This window comes from Papio anubis, chromosome 8 (assembly GCF_008728515.1).
Source record: "Papio anubis isolate 15944 chromosome 8, Panubis1.0, whole genome shotgun sequence".
NCBI classification, from domain to species: domain Eukaryota; kingdom Metazoa; phylum Chordata; class Mammalia; order Primates; family Cercopithecidae; genus Papio; species Papio anubis.
In genome coordinates this window covers 42,750,966-42,768,047 of record NC_044983.1, presented here as the reverse complement: position 1 = coordinate 42,768,047, position 17,082 = coordinate 42,750,966, and the positions used below count along the sequence as shown (strand labels likewise).

General features: G+C 39.9%; 1 protein-coding gene across 9 annotated transcripts in view; it reads right to left on the bottom strand.

The window, feature by feature from the left end:
* SPIDR (scaffold protein involved in DNA repair) overlaps positions 1-17,082 on the bottom strand; it is a 481,415-nt gene that overhangs the window by 327,485 nt on the left and 136,848 nt on the right. Inside the window, exon 1 of one of the 9 annotated variants that reach the window (XM_017961988.3) lies at positions 12,612-12,743. The exons of the other annotated variants lie outside the window; for them this stretch is intronic. The gene's annotated coding sequence lies outside the window, so the exon portion shown is untranslated. Of the gene's footprint in view, positions 1-12,611; positions 12,744-17,082 lie in introns of those variants that run through there. 9 annotated transcript variants of the gene reach the window in all.

Genomic DNA, 17,082 nt, shown 5'->3' with positions numbered 1-17,082 from the left:
CCGAAAAGCTGATGATCGTCAATACAATCTGACAGCTACTGAAAAGAAAGTACTTCTTGGATTTTGAAATTTAACATGAAGCTAAATTGTCTCTTCAGGTATAAATCATTTAATTTGCCAAAAGAAGTCTCCAAGGGTAAAGATCAAGACTTAACTCTCTCCATACAATTATATAATTATTTCCAGAGACAAGTTTGAAATTGCAAATATCAACAGGAACTATTTAAGAATATGAGTCACTGTCTCCTTTTCCTAACATTTCCTAAAATGTTTCTTTCTCCAACTCAGATAGCTAAACTTTCAAAATAATAATTTTTTGAAAGCTGATAATAAAACAAGAATTCATATCGTATGGCCAATAAAAAAAAAACAAAACCATATGGCCAATTCTGGAGGGAAGAATCAAAACCTTCTCTGATGTTTTCTGTCTTTGCCAAGACACACGCCAAATTTAAAGCACAATAGGATTTTATTTTCCTATTACTTCATTGTATAGGTCAATTCCATGTTATTCTGTGTCAGCAACAATTCATCCTTCAATATTCTAGCTTCCAGTGCACTAGAAGTCCCATCTAATTCACTACCTAAATATTGGGGGTGGCACTAGAATTTACATCATTAGCTACATAAAACAAAGGGCTTTTTTTCTGAGGATTATATGGTTAAATTCTTTTTTCTTTTTTCTTTGAGACGGAGTCTCACTCTGCCACCCAGGCTGGAGTGCAGTGGCATGATCTTGGCTCACTGCTACCTCTGCTTCTCGGGTTCAAGTGATTCTCCTACCTCAGCCTCCCAAGTAGCTGGGACTACAGGTGCCCAGCATGATGCCTGGCTAATTTTTGTATATTTAGTAGAGATGGGGTTTCACCAAGAAAAAATCACCCGCAGTTGAGAACCACTATCCTAGAAATAAGTCAACAAATAACCAACCACAGAAGGCTTGGGCTGGGTGGGGACTCACATGCAACCATGAAAAGGATTCATGCTGCTTGTGAGGATGGGGAAGACCAGTCCCAGATAGTTATAAAACACTGGTAGGGAGGGGCGGAGCAAGATGGCCGAATAGGAACAGCTCCATTCCAACTCCCAGCGCGAGCGACACAGAAGACAGGTGATTTCTGCATTTTCAACTGAGGTACTGGGTTCATCTCACTAGGGAGTGCGGGACAGTCGGTGTTAGTCAGCTGCTGCAGCCCGACCAGCCAGAGCTGAAGCAGGGAGAGGCATCGCCTCACCTGGGAAGCGCAAGGGGGCAGGGGATCCCTTTTCCTAGACAGGGGAACTGAGACACACAGCACCTGGAAAATCGGGTAACTCCCACCCCAATACTGTGCTCTACCAAGGATCTTAGCAAACGGGCACACTAGGAGATTATATCCCACACCTGGCCGGGAGGGTCCCAAGCCCGCGGAGCCTCCCTCATTGCTAGCACAGCAGTCTTCGATCTAAGGGCAAGGCAGCAGCCAGGCTGGGGGAGGGGCACCCGCCATTGCTGAGGCTTAAGTAGATAAAGCGGCTGGGAAGCTCAAACTGGGTGGAGCTCACAGCAGCTCAAGGAGGCCTGCCTGTCTCTGTAGACTCCACCTCTGGGGACAGGGCACAGCGAAACAACAACAACAACAACAACAAAAAGCAGCTGAAACCTCTGCAGACGCAAACGACTCTGTCTGACAGCTTTGAAGAGAGCAGTGGATCTCCCAACAAGGAAGTTGAGATCTGAGAACGGACAGACTGCCTGCTCAAGTGGGTCCCTGACCCCTGAGTAGCCTAACTGGGAGACATTCCCCATTAGGGGCAGACCGACACCCCACACCTCACACGGTGGAGTACACCCGAGAGGAAGCTTCCAAAGCAAGAATCAGACAGGTACACTCGCTGTTCAGCAATATTCTATCTTCTGCAGCCTCTGCTGCTGATACCCAGGCAAACAGGGTCTGGAGTGGACCTCAAGCAATCTCCAACAGACCTACAGCTGAGGGTCCTGACTGTCAGAAGGAAAACTAACAAACAGGAAGGACACCCACACCAAAACCCCATCAGTACGTCACCATCATCAAAGACCAGAGGAAGATAAAACCACAAAGATGGGGAAAAAGCAGGGCAGAACAGCTGGAAATTCAAAAAATAAGAGCGCATCACCCCCTGCAAAGGAACGCAGCTCATATCCAGCAACGGATCAAAGCTGGATGGAGAATGACTTTGACGAGATGAGAGAAGAAGGCTTCAGTCCATCAAACTTCTCAGAACTAAAGGAGGAATTACGTACCCAGCGCAAAGAAACTAAAAATCTTGAAAAAAGAGTGGAAGAATTGATAACTAGAATAATTAATGCAGAGAAGGCCCTAAACGAACTGACAGAGATGAAAATCATGACACGAGAAATATGGGACAAATGCACAAGCTTCAGTAACCGACTCGATCAACTGGAAGAAAGAGTATCAGCGATTGAGGATCAAATGAATGAAATGAAGCGAGAAGAGAAACCTAAAGAAAAAAGAAGAAAAAGAAATGAACAAAGCCTGCAAGAAGTATGGGATTATGTAAAAAGACCAAATCTACGTCCGATTGGGGTGCCTGAAAGTGAGGCGGAAAATGGAACTAAGTTGGAAAACACTCTTCAGGATATCATCCAGGAGAACTTCCCCAACCTAGTAGGGCAGGCCAACATTCAAATTCAGGAAATACAGAGAACGCCACAAAGATACTCCTCGAGAAGAGCAACTCCAAGACACATAATTGCCAGATTCAACAAAGCTGAAATGAAGGAAAAAATCTTAAGGGCAGCCAGAGAGAAAGGTCGGGTTACCCACAAAGAGAAGTCCATCAGACTAACAGCAGATCTCTGGGCAGAAACTCTACAAGCCAGAAGAGAGTGGGGGCCAATATTCAACATTCTTAAAGAAAAGAATTTTCAACCCAGAATTTCATATCCAGCCAAACTAAGTTTCATAAGTGAAGGAGAAATAAAATCCTTTACAGATAAGCAAATGCTTAGAGATTTTGTCACCACCAGGCCTGCCTTACAAGAGACCCTGAAGGAAGCACTCAACATGGAAAGGAACAACCAGTACCAGTCATTGCAAAAACATGCCAAAATGTAAAGACTATCGAGGCTAGGAAGAAACTGCATCAACTAACGAGCAAAATAACCAGTTAATATCATAACGGCAGGATCAAGTTCACACATAACAATATTAACCTTAAATGTAAATGGACTAAATGGTCCAATTAAAAGACACAGACTGGCAAACTGGATAAAGAGTCAAGACCCATCAGTTTGCTGTATTCAGGAGACCCATCTCACATGCAGAGACATACATACGCTCAAAATAAAAAGATGGAGGAAGATCTACCAAGCAAATGGAGAACAAAAAAAATCAGGGGTTGCAATACTAGTCTCTGATAAAACAAGAGTTTAAACCGTCAAAGATCAAAAGAGACAAAGAAGGCCATTACATAAAGTAAAGGGATCAATTCAACAGGAAGAGCTAACTATCCTAAATATATATGCACCCAATACAGGAGCACCCAGATTCATAAAGTCCTTACAGACTTACAAAGAGACTTCGACTCCCATACAATAAGAATGGGAGACTTCAACACCCCACTGTCAACATTAGACAGATCAACGAGACAGAAAGTTAACAAGGATGTCCAGGAATTGAACTCAACTCTGCAGCAAGCAGACCTAATAGACATCTACAGAACTCTCCACCCCAAATCAACAGAATATACATTCTTCTCAGCACCACATCACACTTATTCCAAAATTGACCACATAATTGGAAGTAAAGCACTTCTCAGCAAATGTACAAGAACAGAAATTACAACAAACTGTCTCTCAGACCACAGTGCAATCAAACTAGAACTCAGGACTAAGAAACTCAATCAAAACCACTCAACTCCATGGAAACTGAATAACCTGCTCCTGAATGAATACTGGGTACATAACGAAATGAAGGCAGAAATACAGATGTTCTTTGAAACCAATGAGAACAAAGATACAAAATACCAGAATCTCTGGGACACATTTAAAGCAGTGTGTAGAGGGAAATTTATAGCACTAAATGCCCACAAGACAAAGCTGGAAAGATCTAAAATTGACACTCTAACATCACAATTAAAAGAACTAGAGAAGCAAGAGCAAACACATTCCAAAGCTAGCAGAAGGCAAGAAATAACTAAGATCAGAGCAGAACTGAAGGAGATAGAGACACAAAAAACCCTCCAAAAAAATCAATGAATCCAGGAGTTGGTTTTTTGAAAAGATCAACACAATTCAGAGACCGCTAGCAAGACTAATAAAGAAGAAAAGAGAGAAGAATCAAATAGACGCAATTAAAAATGATAAAGGGGATATCACCACCGACCCAACAGAAATACAAACTACCATCAGAGAATACTATAAACACCTCTACGCAAATAAACTAGAAAATCTAGAAGAAATGGATAATTTCCTGGACACTTACACTCTTCCAAGACTAAACCAGGAAGAAGCTGAATTCCTGAATAGACCAATAGCAGGCTCTGAAATTGAGGCAATAATTAATAGTCTACCAACCAAAAAAAGTCCAGGACCAGATGGATTCACAGCTGAATTCTACCGGAGGTACAAAGAGGAGCTGGTACCATTCCTTCTGAAACTATTCCAATCAATAGAAAAAGAGGGAATCCTCCCTAACTCATTTTATGAGGCCAGCATCATCCTGATACCAAATCCTGGCAGAGACACAACAGAAAAGGAGAATTTTAGATCAATATCTCTGATGAACATCTATGTGAAAATCCTCAATAAAATACTGGCAAACCGGATCCAGCAGCACATCAAAAAGCTTATCCACCATGATCAAGTGGGCTTCATCCCTGGGATGCAAGGCTGGTTCAACACACGCAAATCAATAAACGTAATCCAGCATATAAACAGAACCAAAGACAAAAACCACATGATTATCTCAATAGATGCAGAAAAGGCCTTCAACAAAATTCAACAGCCCTTCATGCTAAAAACTCTCAATAAATTCGGTATTGATGGAACGTATCTCAAAATAATAAGAGCTATTTATGAAAAACCCACAGCCAATATCATACTGAATGGGCAAAAACTGGAAAAAATCCCTTTGAAAACTGGCACAAGACAGGGATGCCCTCTCTCACCACTCCTATTCAACATAGTGTTGGAAGTTCTGGCTAGGGCAATCAGGCAAGAGAAAGAAATCAAGGGTATTCAGTTAGGAAAAGAAGAAGTCAAATTGTCCCTGTTTGCAGATGACATGATTGTATATTTAGAAAACCCCATCATCTCAGCCCAAAATCTCCTTAAGCTGATAAGAAACTTCAGCAAAGTCTGAGGATACAAAATTAATGTGCAAAAATCACAAGCATTCTTATACACCAGTAACAGACAAACAGAGAGCCAAATCATGAATGAACTTCTATTCACAATTGCTTCAAAGAGAATAAAATACCTAGGAATCCAACTTACAAGGGATGTGAAGGACCTCTTCAAGGAGAACTACAAACCACTGCTCAGTGAAATAAAAGAGGACACAAACAAATGGAAGAACATACCATGCTCATGATAGGAAGAATCAATATCGTGAAAATGGCCATACTGCCCATGGTAATTTATAGATTCAATGCCATCCCCATCAAGCTACCAATGAGTTTCTTCACAGAATTGGAAAAAACTGCTTTAAAATTAATATGGAACCAAAAAATAGCCCGCATTGCCAAGACAATTCTAAGTCAAAAGAACAAAGCTGGAGGCATCATGCTACCTGACTTCAAACTATACTACAAGGCTACAGTAAGTAAAGCAGCATGGTACTGGCACCAAAACAGAGATATAGACCAATGGAACAGAACAGAGTCCTCAGATATAATACCACACATCTACAGCCATCTGATCTTTGACAAACCTGAGTAAAACAAGAAATGGGGAAAGGATTCCCTATTTAATAAATGGTGCTGGGAAAATTGGCTAGCCATAAGTAGAAAGCTGAAACTGGATCCTTTCCTTACTCCTTATACAAAAATTAATTCAAGATTGATTAGAGACTTAAATGTTAGACCTAATACCATAAAAACCCTAGAAGAAAACCTAGGGAATACCATTCAGGACATAGGCATGGGCAAGGACTTCATGTCTAAAACACCAAAAGCAACAGCAACAAAAGCCAAAATTGACAAATGGGATCTAATTAAACTAAAGAGCTTCTGCACAGCAAAAGAAACTACCATCAGAGTGAACAGGCAACCTACAGAATGGGAGAAAATTTTTGCAATCTACTCATCTGACAAAGGGCTAATATCCAGAACCTACAAAGAACTCAAACAAATTTACAAGAAAAAAACAAACCACCCCATCAAAAAGTGGGCAAAGGATACGAACACACAGTTCTCAAAAGAAGACATTCATACAGCCAACAGACACATGAAAAAATGCTCATCATCACTGGCCATCAGAGAAATGCAAATCAAAACCACAATGAGATACCATCTCACACCAGTTAGAATGGCAATCATTAAAAAGTCAGGAAACAACAGGTGCTGGAGAGGATGTGGAGAAATAGGAACACTTTTACACTGTTGGTGGGATTGTAAACTAGTTCAACTATTATGGAAAACAGTATGGCGATTCCTCAAGGATCCAGAACTAGAAGTACCATATGACCTAGCCATCCCATTACTGGGGATATACCCAAAGGATTATAAATCATGCTGCTATAAAGACACATGCACACGTATGTTTACTGCGGCGCTATTCACAATAGCAAAGACTTGGAATCAACCCAAATGTCCATGAGTGACAGACTGGATTAAGAAAATGTGGCACATATACACCATGGAATACTATGCAGCCATAAAAAAGGATGAGTTTGTGTCTTTTGTAGGGACACGGATGCAGCTGGAAATCATCATTCGCAGCAAACTATCACAAGAACAGAAAACCAAACACCGCATGTTCTCACTCATAGGTGGGAACTGAACAATGAGATCACTTGGACTCGGGAAGGGGAACATCATACACCAGGGCCTATCATGGGGAGGGGGTAGAGGGGAGAGATTGCATTGGGAGTTATACCTGATGTAAAAGACGAGTTGATGGGTGCAGCACAGCAACATGGCACAAGTATACATATGTAACAAACCTGCACGTTATGCACATGTACCCTAGAACTTAAAGTGTAATAATAAAAATAAATAAATAAATAAAACACTGGTAGGAATGCTGCCATGGAGATACTGCTTGGGCTCCAAGGAGAACACATAAGAAAGGCGACAAAGCCAGGAGAGGCACAGGGAGAGAGAAGAGTTAAGTGTCAGAAAAGGTCTGTTTCTGGTTGGGTGGGTGTAATCCCAGCACTTTGGAAGGCTAAGGCGGGCAGATCACTTGAGGCCAGGAGTTTGAAAGCAGCCTGGCCAAGATGGCAAAACCCTGTCTCTACTAAAAATACAAAAATTAGCCGGGTGTGGTGGTGCACACCTGTAATCCCAGCTATCGGGGAAGCTGAGACAGGAGAATGGCTGGAGACCCTGGGAAGCGGAGGTTGCAGTGAGCTGAGATCATGCCACTGCACTCCACCCTGGGTGACAGAGTGGGAAGGAAGGAGGTTCAGGGAGGGAGGGAGGCAGGGAGGGGAAAAGAAAAGAAAAAAAAAAGAAAAGGAAAGGAAGAGAGAAAGAGAGAGAAAAGAAAAGAAGGAAAGAAAGGAAAGACAAGACAGACAAAAGAAAGACAGAAAGAAAGAAAGAAAGAAAGAAAGAAAGAAAGAAAGAAAGAAAGAAAGAAAGAAAGAAAGAAACAAACAAACAAACAAACAGAGAAAGAAAGAGAGAGAGAAAAAAGAAAAGAAGGAAAGAAAGGAAAGGAAAGACAGACAGAAAAAAAGAAAAAGTAAAAGAGCGCTGCTTCCCAGAATCTGGCACCTGAAGTTCAATGCCAAGTGTGGATTAATTAGACAGAGAGAAGAGGGAAGGACATTCCAGGGAGAAGAAAGAAGAGGACCAATATTCTGAGGCAGGAGAGAGCCACTGGCAGCTTGACACAGGAGCTAACAACCTCAGATGGTAATGTGGAATTGACCATTCGAACATTTGAATGGTGATACAGAGAGGGAGGAAATCACGCTGGCTGGGGAAGGGCAGCTAGCTAAAAGGCTCTTCCATAGTCAGAGCAAGACATTGAGAGGATCTGAGTGGTAGTGGGAATAAAGAGGTGGACTGAAAAGAATACGAGGAAAAGGATGCAATAACACTTGAGGACCAAATTCAATATAGCAGGAAATACATTCGGGCAGTAGTTGCTAATACTCAAGCTGGTTTTGATGTGTGAATGTTTTGGTGCCTATAGGATACCTGGGGAAAAACTGGTCAACAGGCAGTGGCTCTGCAGGTCTGGAATTCTAAGAGTGATGTGGGATGGGAACACAACTTCAGAAATCATGAGAATCAGGATGTGAAGGCACGAGGGCTGGAGAAGACTATCTATGGAAAAGTATGTGAAAGAAGAAGAGAAGGTCCAGATTGGAACCTTGGAAACATCAAGAACATTCATGCTGTCTTCAGGTGACAAGAGACTGAACAGTGTTCTGCATTTGACAAAAGAGAAATTGTACAGATACAAGAAATCCATGGGACCTTGGTAGGAATGTGCCTTAAAGAATAAATGGAAGATAAAATGAAAACAGCAGATGTGACAATTTGTTTTAGAAAGTTTGGATAGGCATATTTTATTTTCCTTCCCAGAAAGGATGGCATAAAAAGGTACATTTGCTCAGCTGTGAACAACCTGGCAAGACGATGCTTAAGTTAAAATCATGAAAACCATGAAATCCAAATGAATTTCCTCAGTGAAGAATTTAACATCAGTAAAACTGGTAAGACTTAGCAGCTCAGGTAGTACTTCAAAATTCTCAGCATCAATCCATGATAACAAATTTTAGGTATTTTAAGCTATTGCTTCCTCAGTGAGAACTAGCTAATATCTAAGAATGCACTGAATGCCAACTACCCACATGCTATGTTAGCTGCTACAGTAGTATAAAGAAATTTTCAAGTCCATCCTTGCTCTTGCATCCTTATACCCAATTTAAAAACTGAAGGAAAAACTAAACTAAAAATACAAAACAATTTATGGACAATTCCAAACGTACCCTGCATACAGCAGATGTAGAAATGGAGAAGACTGCTTGGAGCGGTAGCAGCCTAGAAGGTCTTTCCCAATAAAAGTGGTGTCTGACTCGAACACTGTTGTGGTCTCAGCCCTATTCCCTACTAGTGGGCTACCTTAGGGAATTTATTTAACTTCCCTAAGGTAGTGTCCTTGATGAGGTTATTTCCTCATCTTCAAATTGGAGATGCAGTAATAAATGCTAACGTATAAACATTTAGCAAATGTTAGCTATTCTTTTTAGCCCCTATAGTTTACACGTCGTTTGGTTTTAAATTTAATATTTTAAAATTTGTATTTATTTTCTGTTAAAACTTTTTTCTCGGTTTCTAAGAGGATTTCTATACAAAAGACAATGAGGAACACCAAGAATGTCTTCTGTAGACAACCAAAAAGACAAACACTGTCTTAAACCCACAGAGCAAATCCTGGATTCTTTGTGTAGTCGTTTTTAAATTAATTATTTACTTTGTTTTTTGTTTTTTTAAAAACAGGATCTTACTCTGTTGTCCAAGCTGAAGTGTGGTGGCGTGAACACAGCTCACTGCAGCCTTGACTCTCCTGGGATTGAGTGATCGTCCCACCGCAGCCTCTCAAGTAGCTGAGGCTACAGATATGTGCCACCATGCCTGGCTATTTTTAAAATTGTTTTTTGTAGAGACAAGGTCTCACTTTGTTGCCCAGGATGGTATCAAATTCCTGAGCTCAAGCCATCCTCCCACCTCAGCCTCCCAAAGGGCTGGGATTACAGGTGTGAGCTGCTGCACCTGGCCCATGTAGTCATTTCTAACAGGAACCAAGGCAGAAGGAACACCTTTAGGAAAGGATAACTAGAAGCCACCATTTTAGCATATTATATTTTAGAACATTCCCCATGCCCATAACCCCAGATGAACATGGAGGAATGCTCACACCATAGACAGAGAGGGCCTACTGGCTCACCAGACACCAGCTGTCTTGGCCTGAGCCTGACTGTGAGGAACACGTAATCTTTCAGAAAGAATGATATGTACACGTATGCATGTGTGCACAGACAAGTGTGTGCCAGGGACCGGGTGGAAGAGAGAGGGAATAGTCAGAGATAGGTCAAAGGCGACTGCAGGTTCATAGGTTCAAGCTTGTATTCCCTCTCTACATTGTAGAATCAGATTAATGAGAAAGGAGGGTCATGAGTTTTGGAATAAGACAGACTTGTTTTTGATCACAGCTCAACTATTTAACTACTTTGTTACTTTGAACAAGTTGACTCCCCCATTCCCAGCGTAATCATCCAAAAATGGAAAAATTCTTTGAGAAATATTTTAAGATACAGATAATGACTATTTATTATGAAATATTTAAGGGCACAGAAAGGTAGGGAAAAAAATAACAAGTAGATGTACCCACCACCTTCTGTCAAATTTTAATACAATGCAAATTTTTCTTTAGATTTTTTTTAATGGTATGGGTGAAATGTCCTGTATTTCTCTTCCTGTGCCTGTTCTCCTTAGAGGCAACTCTCTCCTGAATTTGGCATTTCATTATTATCTGTTTTAATTTTTTTTAATAGCACACATACAAACGAACTATTTTGCAAGGACACGGCAGCTGTAGATCACTAATTTTCATTGCTATATTCTGACTATACCACTTTTTACTTACCTATTTCACTGTTGGTAGACACTTAAGAGTTTTGTAAATTTTCACATTACAACAAAACTGTAACATGTAGTACTATACTTGTTTCACTGGGCACATACATGCTAGCTTCTCAGTGGTATACACTAGCCCAGTGGATTCTTGGACAGTCCATTGTCAACTACACTGGCAATTGTGAGATGGTTCTATAGAGACCCTGTGCTGACAGAAATGCTCATCAGCAGTGTTTGAAAGCTGTGGCACACTATCAGCATCACTGAGTAATTTTAAACTTTTAAATTTATAACTATCTGATGGGTGTGAAATGTTATATCTCTCCTATTTAAGTGTGCACATCCCTGATCATTCACAGGGTTCAGCATCTTTGCACTCGTTGATCGGCTCTTCACATTTCTTCCTGTGTGTTCATATCCTTTAACCGTTTCTCCAGTAGGAGAGAAAATTAATTTTTCAATCATCTGGATCTATGGAACACACAGATGTTCAGAAAATTGTTATTAAAATTTTAAAGTAACAGAAGGACCTGGTATACACCACTGACATCTTTCCCAGTACCTTAAAAACATCAACCGCTTTTCTTAACCATAGTTATTCCTGATAGGTTGCCTACTGCTGCCACACACTGACCCAATGTACTTGGGCAAAATTTGTGTTCCACGGAAACTTTTTTTTTGTTGTTGAGATGGACTCTCGCTCTGTCACCCAGGCTGGAGTACAGTGGCATTATCTCAGCTCACTGCAAGCTCTGCCTTCCGGGTTCACGCTATTCTCCTGCCTCAGCCTCCCAAGTAGCTGAGACTACAGGTGCCCACCACCACGCCTGGCTAATTTTTTGTATTTTTAGTATAGACGGGGTTTCACTGTGTTAGCCAGGACCTCATGATCCGCCTGCCTTGGCCTCCCAAAGTGCTGGGGCGTGAGCCACCATGCCCAGCCAGAAACTTTTATCCTTTACCAAATCATCCTTACAAAAAAAAATTACTTTGCATAAATGATGAATTTCAAGAACAAAGATTTAAATTTGTTTTTCTTTTAAAACACTTACATTTTACATATTTTTCCTATTTTTGCAAAGTTAACCAACTGATGCCCTCTTGAAACTTTCACAGATTACTTCCTTCAGAAATATAGCCCAGTTATAGAAATAATATGGATGAGTAAATAAGGAACTTTTACAGCAGTAAAACATCTGCAATGGTCAAATGCACAGAACAAAGAATGACTATGTAGCTATTATCATAATCTGCTAATGTTTAAATACAATAAAATTATCATCAGGACTTTTTTTCCTCCTTGATATAAGGAAGTTTGGAAGGAGGAGTCTTCTGATTTAGTGAGTAAATATCACAAACAAGACTGGCATGAGGCAAGGAATAGTTTTTATGAAGCCAGTCAACAAAGACAGTAGTCTGGTCCTATTTCCATTGCAATATACTAACAGGACCTTGGTTAAAGCCATCTGCAATTTCTCAAAACCATAAAGTATTCAATACTGACTCTGTTTCCAAAGTTAGCAATACTGCTGTAGTACACATCTGTTGCAATTTATTTCTGACTCCTCTTTTCAGAGAACAAATGTCTCTGTCCACAGAAGGAAACCCTTCAACCTCTGGCAGTCATAAGGTTACGGACATCTCACATCTCAGTAGCCATGTGTCTAGGATAAGACTTCTGTCAGAGGTCAGAGCTGATTGGCCTCAAGTAAACAAGTGACCAATGCTAAGCCAGTCAGATTCTTTTCCTCCAGATTTTGAATTGACAGAGTCTGGGAAGGGGAAGTTAAGCTACACTAATGACAAACCTCTAGATGAAAAGTCCATGAGCTCCTGCTGGTGAGGTTCCCAGGGCTGCCCCAAGGCTCAGTTCATCCTTCAACTTTATCTTAAGTTACTCAAGATTTGCAGTAGTGTTCTAGTGAATTTCCTCTTCTTTTAAAACCAGCTACACTTGGTTCCTGCTACTTGCAACCAAAAGGATAACTACCTGAAAAAATCTCCAAATAGAGAAAATATTAAATAAATATTTATTCAGTACACACCACGCATAAGGTATTATGGAAGAGAGAAAATATGATGAGACACACTTCCATAAAGAGCTTGAAATAAAATAAAGCAGATATAAGCATGGCTCACACTAGTGCTCCAAATGGACAAAAGATGGAGCCCTTATTTCTGGATGATCTAAAATCAGCAGGCATAGTGGAAGAGGTAAAACCTATACTGTCTCAGAGGATTGGAAAATTCTCAACCGATAAAGATGCAAAAAGAGAGACGAAAGCACATAAGGCAGGAAAGTAAAATGACTTTCATGATCTATAGACGAGTCTAGGCAACTGAGAGTTTAGAGTTCATACTGGGAGGCAAGAGACAGTAATGTGAAAAACATAATCCTATGGATTGGGTGAGGAGCAAACTGTGGAGGATCTTGAATGTCAGGTTTAACAGTTCAGATATCACTGAAGAAAGCAGAAAGCTTTTGAAGATTTCCAAGTATGCAAGGAGGATGAATTTGGAAGACACGTTGAGAAGACTGTTGTGGAGACTGCATATGGGATGTATTTGAAGAACGGAAATGCTCATGCAGGAAGTTACTGTAAATATCCCAGCCAACCTCTCTCCATTTCAGAACTGCCCATCTTCTCTTAAAGGGTTCAATTCACATATTCACAAATATCTCAATACAACAAGTTCAAAATCAAACTCCTATATGTTCCTCAAAACCAGCTGTTTACCCCAGTATCACCTGATCAATACCATGTGCCACCCATGTGCAAGTCAGAAATCCCCTGATATTCAATTCATGACTAAGTTTTACCTCCAAAACTAACCAGGATGTGCCCCTTTCTCTCCACCCACTCCCACCTGGCACCACAATGGCTGTGACTCAGAGCTGGTCTCTTGCTCCACTCCTGCCCTCCTGCCAGGGTCTGCCCCACACACCACAATCAGAACAACCTAAGTCAGAGCATTCCATGCTCTTCCTTAAGATCCTTAAGATCCTATAAACAACTTCCCAGTACACCTAGGATGCCATTCAATGCCCCCCACCTGCCCTGTGGTCTCTAAGGCCTCAGGTGGCCCCTGCTCCCACCAGGCCTCTACTCATAGCTGTCTATCTCCTGGCTGCTCCCTAGCCTTTCTGATGTGCTTTCAGGTTTCCACACCATGTTCTTCCCTGCCTGTGGACGCCATAGCCCTTTCTGCCCTAGAATACGCTTCCTCATTCCCACCCCAAATCTTTCCCTAAGTCTTTCTCATGTTTCAAGGTTTCAGCCTAAAAATCCCCTCATCACACAGGTCTGCCTTCAGTACCCTAGCAGAAACTGGTGAGTGCTGGGGCTGGGGCAACAGCAGTAAATTCAATCTAAATCTATATGTATATGTATATGTATATGTATATGTATATGTATATGTATATGTATATCTATATCTGTCTCTCTCTCTCTCTCCCCCCCTTGCCCTCCCCCCACTTCCTCCTTATTTTCTGAAACATGAGAAAATTAAGGCTCCTTTCAACTAAAGTAAAACAGAAAAAATAACCACAACACTATCATCATCATCATCATCATCAAAGTTCTTATACTAGGCTCTACCAGTTTTGAAATATTTATAAATGTATTGACTCATTTATTCCTCACAACGGCTGAATGAAAAATAGTGATGGAAAACTACTCATTATATCTAAATATCAGTAACTATGCTGGCACAGGCTGTCCTATACATGGGAACCCATGAGGGACACTTCAGTGACTTGCTTGAGCCCCCACAGCAATCTAGTAACACAGGCAGGACGCACCCCACTTCCTACCACTCCTGGCTCCACTCTTCCAAAACGTTGTCCCACCTCTCCAGGCCTACACACCTGACTTCCTCAGTGAACTTCAAAGCAACAGTTAATAACTAGGAGCCTCAGTGAAACCAAAAAAATTTTTAAAATACATAATAAAGTATATGAATACTTATGTCAAGTAGAATTACTCCATTAAATTTAAAGAATTTCCCTCAAGTTTTTTTTCATTTAAGCAAGGAAAATTCTAAAAAAGAAAATAAATTAAGGGCAACTACAAATAATACATCATAGTGTAGAACTATAGTTATTAAAAGCTTGGTACCAACACAGGAATAGACCACCCAATGATTGATATTCCTGAAGTATACCCAAATTAATATTCCTGAAGTATACCCAAATAGAAATAAGATTGCATATAAAAATAATAAAAATAAGAGTGCAAATCACTAAGCAAAAGAAACTCACTTGGAAACAACTGACTACCTATCCAGAGAGGAAAAAAAGCTGGATCCCTCTCTATTTACACCAAAATAAATTTCCAAAAGATCAAAAAATCAAAATAATTTTATAAAGAACTAAAAATACGGATACATTTTAAAAATAATTGTAAACTGGAAAAGGTTTTTCTAGTATGACACAAAGTCCACAAAAGAAATGACTGACCACATAAAAATTTAAAACTGTGTCCAAAAATTTCCCGAAGTAGAAACATTTAAAAGACAGCAAACTGGTAAAACAACAACAACAAAAGAGGACAAAAAAGAAAAAAATCTGCCACAATTAACAAGCAGTTTGTTTTCTTTGATGTACAAAAAACCCCCATGAATCAATAAGAAATGGGAAGCCAACCCAATGGAAAAAATGAGCAAAATATGCAAACAGGCATTCCAAGGAAACGTGATACAAACTACCAATACAAGATGATCAGTCTCACTGGGAACCACATGCTGGCAGAAGCTCTTGGCCACTGAGACAAAGAGTGAATTCGTGTGACTGTGCTGGGAGACTAAAAGCAAGATATGTTAAAACTTAATATGTAAAGACTTTTAACCTATCAATTCTCTTACTGGGTCTATTCATTCAACTGTCCAGACACATATGTACATGGAGGCATAGTGTAGCATAGTTTATAGGTAAAGAACACCCAAAACCAAAAAACTGGAATCATCCATTAATCAAGTGCTGGTTATGGTATTTATACAAGAAAATATCATGCAGCCATTAGAAACAATGTGATAGATCCATAAGTCTTGATAAGAATACAGAAAATTACAAAACTAATGCATATATAGGAAGAGCTTATGGGTGGAAAAACCAAAAACAGAAGAACATATACAAATATTCTTATATACAGAACAGTTTTTGAAGACTACACAAGAAACAACAATGATTAATTCTGGGAGCTGAGTTTATTATTCTTTGCTTTAACTACTGTTCTAATTGAAATATTTTCCGTAAGTATGTATTCTTTATTTAAAAATATTTAAAATTTAGTAAATTAAAAGTAGAGAGTATAAAAGCCACCTAGAGGATCCAGACACTCAGGTGCCAAAAGAGGAAACAAAACAAAACAAAACAAAACAAAATGGAGGGAGAAGGAACAAAAGAGAGAGGCTGGCAAGAAGAGATCTCATGGGTAGGAGAGGACACATCATTTCAGTTAAGTAACTAGGGATGTCTGTTCTCCCTTCTTAAAATGAGCAGAACAAGAAATACAGAAATATTTCTTAGGTCATCTAGATAAACAAACAAAAATATATCAGTGGCCACTAACTTGAGTTGCCAATGGAATTTTTTAGCAGAGGGTCTGAGCTCATGGCCTCCAGCCCCAGAGGGTGAGAGGGAGGAGGAGGAGAGGATGGCAGGGGTGTGAGGGAAGCCCCACATCTGTCTAAACTGGCAGTTGCTGCTCAGAGCAAACTGACTCCCGCAACGTGGGCAATCTGCCCAATAACTAGCAGAGTTTCTTCAAGGGAAGATAAAGAAATCTGAAACCTAAGTGAATTTTCCTAATTTTAAAACGTTTGCCACTAACTGGAAAAAAAAAAAAAGTTTTTAAACATGGTATAAGGGTACTGCCTGCGGATACCAGTTTCTATTCAAATTATACTGAAGTACTAAAAATAAAAGTGATTTCTAATAATATTTCCAACTTTCCTTCAATGCTAGATTTGTTTCATTAGTCTTATGTAACACAAAAGCTTTATTTTAGCATTTTGAAAGTAAATAGAAAACCAGAAGTATCAGTAAAGCTATGCTTTTTCAAAGGCTAACAAAAACATATATATACAACTATATAAGAACAAAGATTTCAAAGTAGTTTCACCAGAAACACTGATGTTTTGCTTTAAAAAATGAGTGGTAAACTCTCATTCACTAATTAATTCAACAAACCAATACATGCTAATGTAGCCATAAGAATTCAGTAGGGAAAAATGGAATCCTTGATAAACTGTTGTCATTTTTGTTCAGGTAATTCTCTT